Source organism: Oryctolagus cuniculus, chromosome 8 (genome assembly GCF_051225735.1).
Source record: "Oryctolagus cuniculus isolate XC-2025 breed Fujian yellow rabbit chromosome 8, ASM5122573v1, whole genome shotgun sequence".
Classification (NCBI taxonomy): Eukaryota; Metazoa; Chordata; class Mammalia; order Lagomorpha; family Leporidae; genus Oryctolagus; species Oryctolagus cuniculus.
The window spans coordinates 124,246,631-124,253,339 of record NC_142874.1 but is presented as its reverse complement, the minus strand read 5'-3'; the positions used below and the strand labels follow the sequence as shown (position 1 = coordinate 124,253,339).

Sequence of the window (6,709 nt, the reverse complement as noted above, 5' to 3'; positions counted from 1 at the left end):
TTCTATAGTGCATATTAGCAGGAAGCTGGATCAGAAGCAAAAGCAGAACTTGATCCCACGCACTCTTATATGGAATGAAGCCATCCCCAACCTGTGCCACAACTCCTTTGCCACTGATTTTTTTTTTCCCAAGTGCCATCTTCAGGACCCTGAAGAAACTCCTGGCTCCTGGCTTCAGATGGACTCAGCTTGTTGCGGCCATCTGAAGAGTGAACCAGGGAATGGAAGACCTCTCTCTCTACTTCTAACTCTTCCAAGTAAATCTTACATAAAAAGTATGGTGGAGCTCTTAAAAGGGTTTAACTATTTCATGAAAGGACTCTAGGTTGGCCTCCTGATTCTGAAGCTGCTCTCAGGACCAGCGTCCACTGCAGCCTCATTTCAACCACAGGCCCTCTTTTCTTTTCTTTTCTTTTTTTTTTTTTTTTTTGACAGGCAGAGTGGACAGGAGAGAGAGACAGAGAGAAAGATCTTCCTTTTGCCGTTGGTTCACCCTCCAGTGGCCGCCGCTGCCAGCGAGCTGTGGCCGGCGCACCACGCTGATCCGATGGCAGGAGCCAGGTACTTATCCTGATCTCCCATGGGGTGCAGGGCCCAAGTATTTGGGCCATCCTCCACTGCACTCCCTGGCTACAGCAGAGAGCTGGCCTGGAAGAGGGACAACCGGGACAGAACCGGCGCCCCGACTGGGACTAGAACCCGGTGTGCCGGCACCGCAAGGCAGAGGAGTAGCCTATTGAGCCGTGGCGCCGGCCACAGGCCCTCTTTTTTTAAAAAATTATACTTCAGAAAGCAAGTGAACTTATGTGGTTTATAGTAAGTTTTCCTTCAAATAACTTAGCCTAATTTAAGTTTCTCAGGTCAAATTGTAATGATTCTTAGACATTTGCTGGCTTAGAGTTGTCAACTGTTGAGGTCCCCTATTTTATGAATGTACTTAGTTCATGGGAGTGGGCATTTAGCCTAGCAGTTAAAATGCCTGCATCTTATCCTGGAGTACTTGGTTTCAAAACCAAGCTCTGCTCCTGACCCAGCTACCTGCCAGTGCAGACCCTGGGAGACAGCAATGATGGCTCAGGTAGGCTCCTGCTGCCCACCTGAGAGACCTGGATTGAGTTCCCAGCTCCCAGCCATTGTGGATAGTAGGGGAGTGAACCAGTAGATGAGAGCCCTCTCTGTTTTCTTCTCACATTTATAAAATAAAATAAAATGGAAAAATTTTAAAGTGGTTTATTTTGGTGCAGAACATTTTGAAATCCATGCAGTTTCTTCATAAACATCCTAGAGTCCTGTTCTCAACATTCCCGAGGCCAGGCTGATGTGAACACACTACTTTTGGGTAAAGATTTGTGTACGCATGGCATTCATTATAAGAAGTCAGAAACCAAGTATCTGATCAGCACAGCTTCTACACCTAGGATAAGAGAACAAACGTCCTTCAGACAGTGTGAAATTTGTTTAAAAGTAGAACCAGCAAGCACTGCTGCGCTAATAAGCACCTCAGACCTCCAGTGGGCAGGCAGAAGGAACCACCTGTGCGAGTCTCCAGGAAGTGCTACTGACACACAGGTACCACTCAGACTCAACTACAAGGCCTGTCTCAAAACCTCTTATGTTAGAGCAGGTTAGAAAGAATACCACTACTTGTACTCCCCAATTTGTCTTCCTACAGAGCCAGGGACAGCGGAATTACATCCAGCCTATCAGAAACTGGGACTTAGTCTCCCTGGTTCTGGGTCCTTATTCCCAAATGCTGGCTACTTTCTATGAAGTGGCAGAAGGTTGAGAGCTTTATTTGTTGGAAGCAGGTATGTTTTGGGATCACAAGGTTTTTTTTTATATATATATTCTTGTGAAGTTGTTTGTGGGCTTTTTAAGTGCACTTTGGCAATTTCTGTGACCTTCCCTGAACCCATCCACATTCTAGAGTCTGCCTTGTTTATAACACCTTCATACCTCATCACCACATAACTTCCCAAGAATCATTTCCCCGAGATGTCCTATAGCTGACACAAATCCCTGAAACCATAAAAGGGGATATTTAAGAACTGAACCACTTAAAAATTTCTGGGGGCCGGCGCAGAGGCATAGCAGGTAAAGCAGCTGCCTACAGTGCCGGCATCCCATATGGACCCAGTTCCAGTCCCAGCTGTTCCACTTCCAGTCCACCTCTCTGCCATGACCTGGGAAAGCAGAAGAAAATGGTCCAAGTCCCTGGGCCCCTGCACCCACGAGGAAGACCCAGAAGAAGCTCCTGACTTCAGATGGGCTCAGCTCCAGTTGTTGTGGCCAGTTGGGGAGTGAACCAGCGGATGGAAGCCCTCTTTCTCCTCTCTCTGTGTAACTCTTTCAAATAAATAAATCTTTAAAAAAAATAATCTCTGAACAAGTGAGGGGGAAGCATTTAGAGCTCATTGCAGCATAAAGGGCTTCGGTGACTTAAGTTCCAAGACAAAACCCAATATAGCAAAATGCAGGTCATGGGAGGGAATGTATAGCTTCTTTCTTAAAGTCAGTGAAAAATAAATGGATGGGAAAATCTACCAATGAAGAAAAACAAGAAACAGAAACTTCATTTCACTAAAGATAATTGAATGGCCTGTGAACATCAATTGTCAGAAAAAGCAAATTAAACACATGAGGTACCACTATACACACTGTGGCTAACTTACAGACAGAGCACCACTGGTAAGGATATGGACGACTTGGGCTCTGGGAGCATAAAACAGGATGACCACTCTGGGAAAAGTACGTCAACTTCTAGTAAAATTTAAAATATATCAATCTTAAAACTCCGGATATTCCACTCTCAAGTACCTACCCAGAGGAAAATAAACATAGGTTCACAAAAAGGCTTGCACAAGATGTTCACAGCACATAAGCTTTATTTATGAGTGCAAAACCTGGAAACAGCCCATTGTCCATCAGTTGTTCACCTAACAGGTCATGGGTTAAACTGTGGCATATTCATACAATGGAATACTACTCAGTAGGGAACAAAGAGCTGCAACATGGGTGAATCTAAAATATGCTGTCAAAGAAACGTACACAAGGTTACACACTATATGAATCTGTTTAGATCAAATTCTAGAGCAGGTGAAACTAAACTATGATGAACACAATCTTATCAGCAGATCCCTGCAAAGGAAGGGAAGAAATCTGGTATGATAGAAACATCCTCCAGCTTGCTAGGGATTTGGGTGATATAAACATCAAGATTTATCAAATGTCAGACTTAACATTGGTTCGTGTGACTGTATGCTTATCTTTTAGAAAACACACACACAAGGGTCTTCAAAAAGTTTATGGAAACATATGAACCAATTTCTGTATTTTTGCCATCAAAATAAACTTCCCTTTTAATTCCCTTTTCCTCACACACAGTTTGAGTCCCTTTGTGTGCTGACAAGCTTAAGAATCAAGTACAGATGTCTCCAATTCACTTTGATAGGAATATAGAAAGAGACTGCCCAAAGGTATGTGAGAAAGAATGCAAAATGTTGACTGAGTAAAGGCATTCTGCTTGTATGCTTGGGACCTGCTATCACTAGGATGTTACAAGGCAAAATAGGCATGGAACCCAGCTGTAGTCTGGGGACTGTTTGGATCCTGATTCAGAGCAATTTTTTGAAGTGACAGTTCAGGAAATCAATTATTTTAACAAGAAATTATTAATATTTTAGGGATGATTTTTTAAAATCCCTTTTTAGAGACATACTGAAATATTTAGATAACTTAATGCTCTTTAGGACCTGGTTTTAAATTAATGATAGTTAAATAAATGGAGACTTTAGATGAAACAAGACTGACCATAACTGATAATTACGAGTGACAGTTTACTATACTCTTCTATTTTTGTTACATTTGAAATTTCCCAAAATAAGGGCTTTTATAAAAGAAAAAAGGGACCTAGTGTCATGGCATAGCAAGTCAAGCCTCTACCTGTGACACTGGCATACCATTTTGGCTCTGGTTCCTGGCCCGGCTGCTCCACTTCCAACCCAACTCCCTGCTAGTGTGCCTGGGAAGGCAGCAGCAGATGACCCAAGTGTTTGAGCCCTTGCACCCAAGTGGGAGACCTGAAAGAAGCTCCTGGCTCAGCTTCGGCCTGGCCCAGCCCTGGCCATTGCAGCCATTTTGGGAGTGTACCAGTAGATGGAACATCTGTCTCACCATCTCTGTTAACTCTGCCTTTCACATAAATAAAAAATAAATATAAAAAAAACTGGTAAGATATGAATACAACTCACAGAAAAAGAACTCAAATGCTCTAAAACAAAGAAACTACCTAGTTAAGAAAGTACTTTTTTAAATTTTTCTTCACCTGGAAAAAACAGATTGGCTAATACGCTACTGTGTCAGTGAGGCTCTGCACTTGCATTGCTGGTGCTATAAAGTAACTTCAGATATAGATTTAATTTTATATTATCAATTATAAGTGCACATAATCTTAACCATTTATCCTACAGAAAAATTTATGGATCTACAAAATGACAAGTTTATATAAGGCAATCATTTCTGCATCATAGTAGTAAAAGTTTGGAAACAACATGTTCATCAGTAAAGTGACAGGCTAAATTGCATAGATCTACATTATACAATCATTAAAAAGAATGAGAAAAGATTTTATAAATAAATATATACTGATATAAAATGATCTTTTGGATTTTTAAGTGGAAAAAATACAGAATTGTATGCATAGTACACTATATATCTAAAAAAATGTATTAATATCTGCTTTTATGTGTGTGTTTATATATATTAAAAACCATTAGAAACTCATGTCAGAAACTGATGGCTGGGCTGCCTGAGAGAGGACAAGTGGCTGATGTGAAGATCACTGGGACACTGTCCACCATACACCCCTTCCAGCTCTCAAAGTGTGCTTCAGAAACAAAATGCATACAATTTTAAATTGAATCCATTCTTTATTTTCATATCATCAAGGATTAAGACATACTCAGTCTTCCAAAACCCTTTCTAAAACTCAGTAAGAAAACCACCTAAACAAAACGAGGCAAAAGATCTGAGCAGCCACCTCACTGAAGATGATACACAGGTGGTAAGGACAGGAAGATGCTTAACAATTATGGAATTGAAAATTAAACAATGAGGTATCTGGGGCTGGTAGTTCACCTAGCAGTCAAAGATGCTTCTTTGCTGTATGCCTGCCTCTCATTGGAGTTACCTAGGCTCAAGGCCTGGCTCTGTAAATCCCAGCTTCCTGCTAATGCACACTCTAGGAGTTAGCTGAGTTCCAGTTTGGGGAATGAACCAATGGATAGAAGTGCTCTCTCAAGTAAGTAAAAAGTTTAAAATAGATGAAACAGCATTGTCACTATACACTAAACAGAATGGCTAAAAAAACAAAACTGATACTACCAAATACTGGTGAGGATGAGCTCCAGCAATCTCACTCACTGCTGGTTGAGAATGTAACCTGGTACAGCCACATTCTACATCCATCGGCTGTTCCCATAGAACCCAGCAGACATGTTCCTTGAGATTTACGCAAAGACATCGATAACTGCACACAGGCACTCGCACAGAAAGGTTCCAAAAGCTTCATCTTTATTCCCTTCGTACAAACTTCAGAGATTATTTTCTCAACTGCTAAACTGGGGTTGAAGAGAGAGGGTCTATTTCTACCATATTAGAACTGATTGTGTCAAAGTCCCGCCTCCACATTACCACTGAGATGCACCATTCTGCTTTAGAGTATAGCACCTACCAACTCAATGTGAATTCCTTGACCTGAGTCAGGGGACTTCTCAGAACAATGGGGTGCTTTCAATTATAAAACGAACAGGATGAAACCAGAGAATTTTGTATCTCCCGATGACTAATGAGGACGCTGGAGCAGAGGATGCTAATAAGGCATGCTCACTGATCAGCCAGGTCAGCACACACAGAGTGGCTTTAATCTAAAGCTTCTTCAGTGCAGAAGTGGTGAGGACTGAGACCCCAGAGCAGCCTCAGTCTCCTACAGGACAGAAGCTTCAGTCACCCAGTAATAAAGGGACAAACTCGGGCACAGCAGGTTAAAACCCTGTCCTGAATCGCCGGCATGCCATATGGGCGCGGGTTCTAGTCCTGGCTGCTCCTCTTCTGATCCAGTTCTCTGCTATGGCCTAGGAAGGCAGTAGAAGATGGCCCAAGTGCTTGGGCCCTTGCAACCACGTGGGAGACCTGGAGGAAGCTCCTGGCTTCGGATCAGTGCAGCTCCGGCTGTTGCGGCCATCTGGGGAGTAAACCAGCGAATGGAAGACCTCTCTTTCTCTACCTCTCTGTAACTCTTCCAAGTAAATAAAACAAATCTTTGGGGGAAAAAAAAAGAGAAACAAACTCTGTGTCTGCTTCACTCGCTGGTAACTTTGAGTGCTACAAGATCAGATCACAATCTTCAACAATTTCTCCTTGGTATCTATAGCCTCCTTTGCAATTCCTTGAGAAGCAGCTAGGTCAAAACAAGAACAAGATATGAACACCATGGCCATATACTCCAATTCCATAATGCTTTTCAACTGCTTTATCATGAAGATTATGACAGCATAGGGAACCCAATTAGCAGGGAAACTCAGGGCTTATGTAGTGACAGAAGGCTAAGCCACCACCTGTGCTGCCAGCAACCCATATGAGCACCAGGTGAAGCCCTAGCTACTCCACTGCCAATCCAGCTCCCTGCTAATGCACCTGGGCAAGCAGAAAA

General features: G+C 42.5%; 1 long non-coding RNA gene across 1 annotated transcript; it reads left to right on the top strand.

Annotated features, from left to right (window-relative positions):
* The first annotated feature begins 1,678 nt into the window (after positions 1-1,678).
* LOC149125141 (uncharacterized) lies at positions 1,679-6,345 on the top strand. The gene is made up of 3 exons (XR_016212131.1): positions 1,679-1,808; positions 3,385-3,476; positions 6,140-6,345. It is a non-coding gene; the product is annotated as an uncharacterized LOC149125141 (long non-coding RNA).
* Positions 6,346-6,709: the final 364 nt, after the last annotated feature.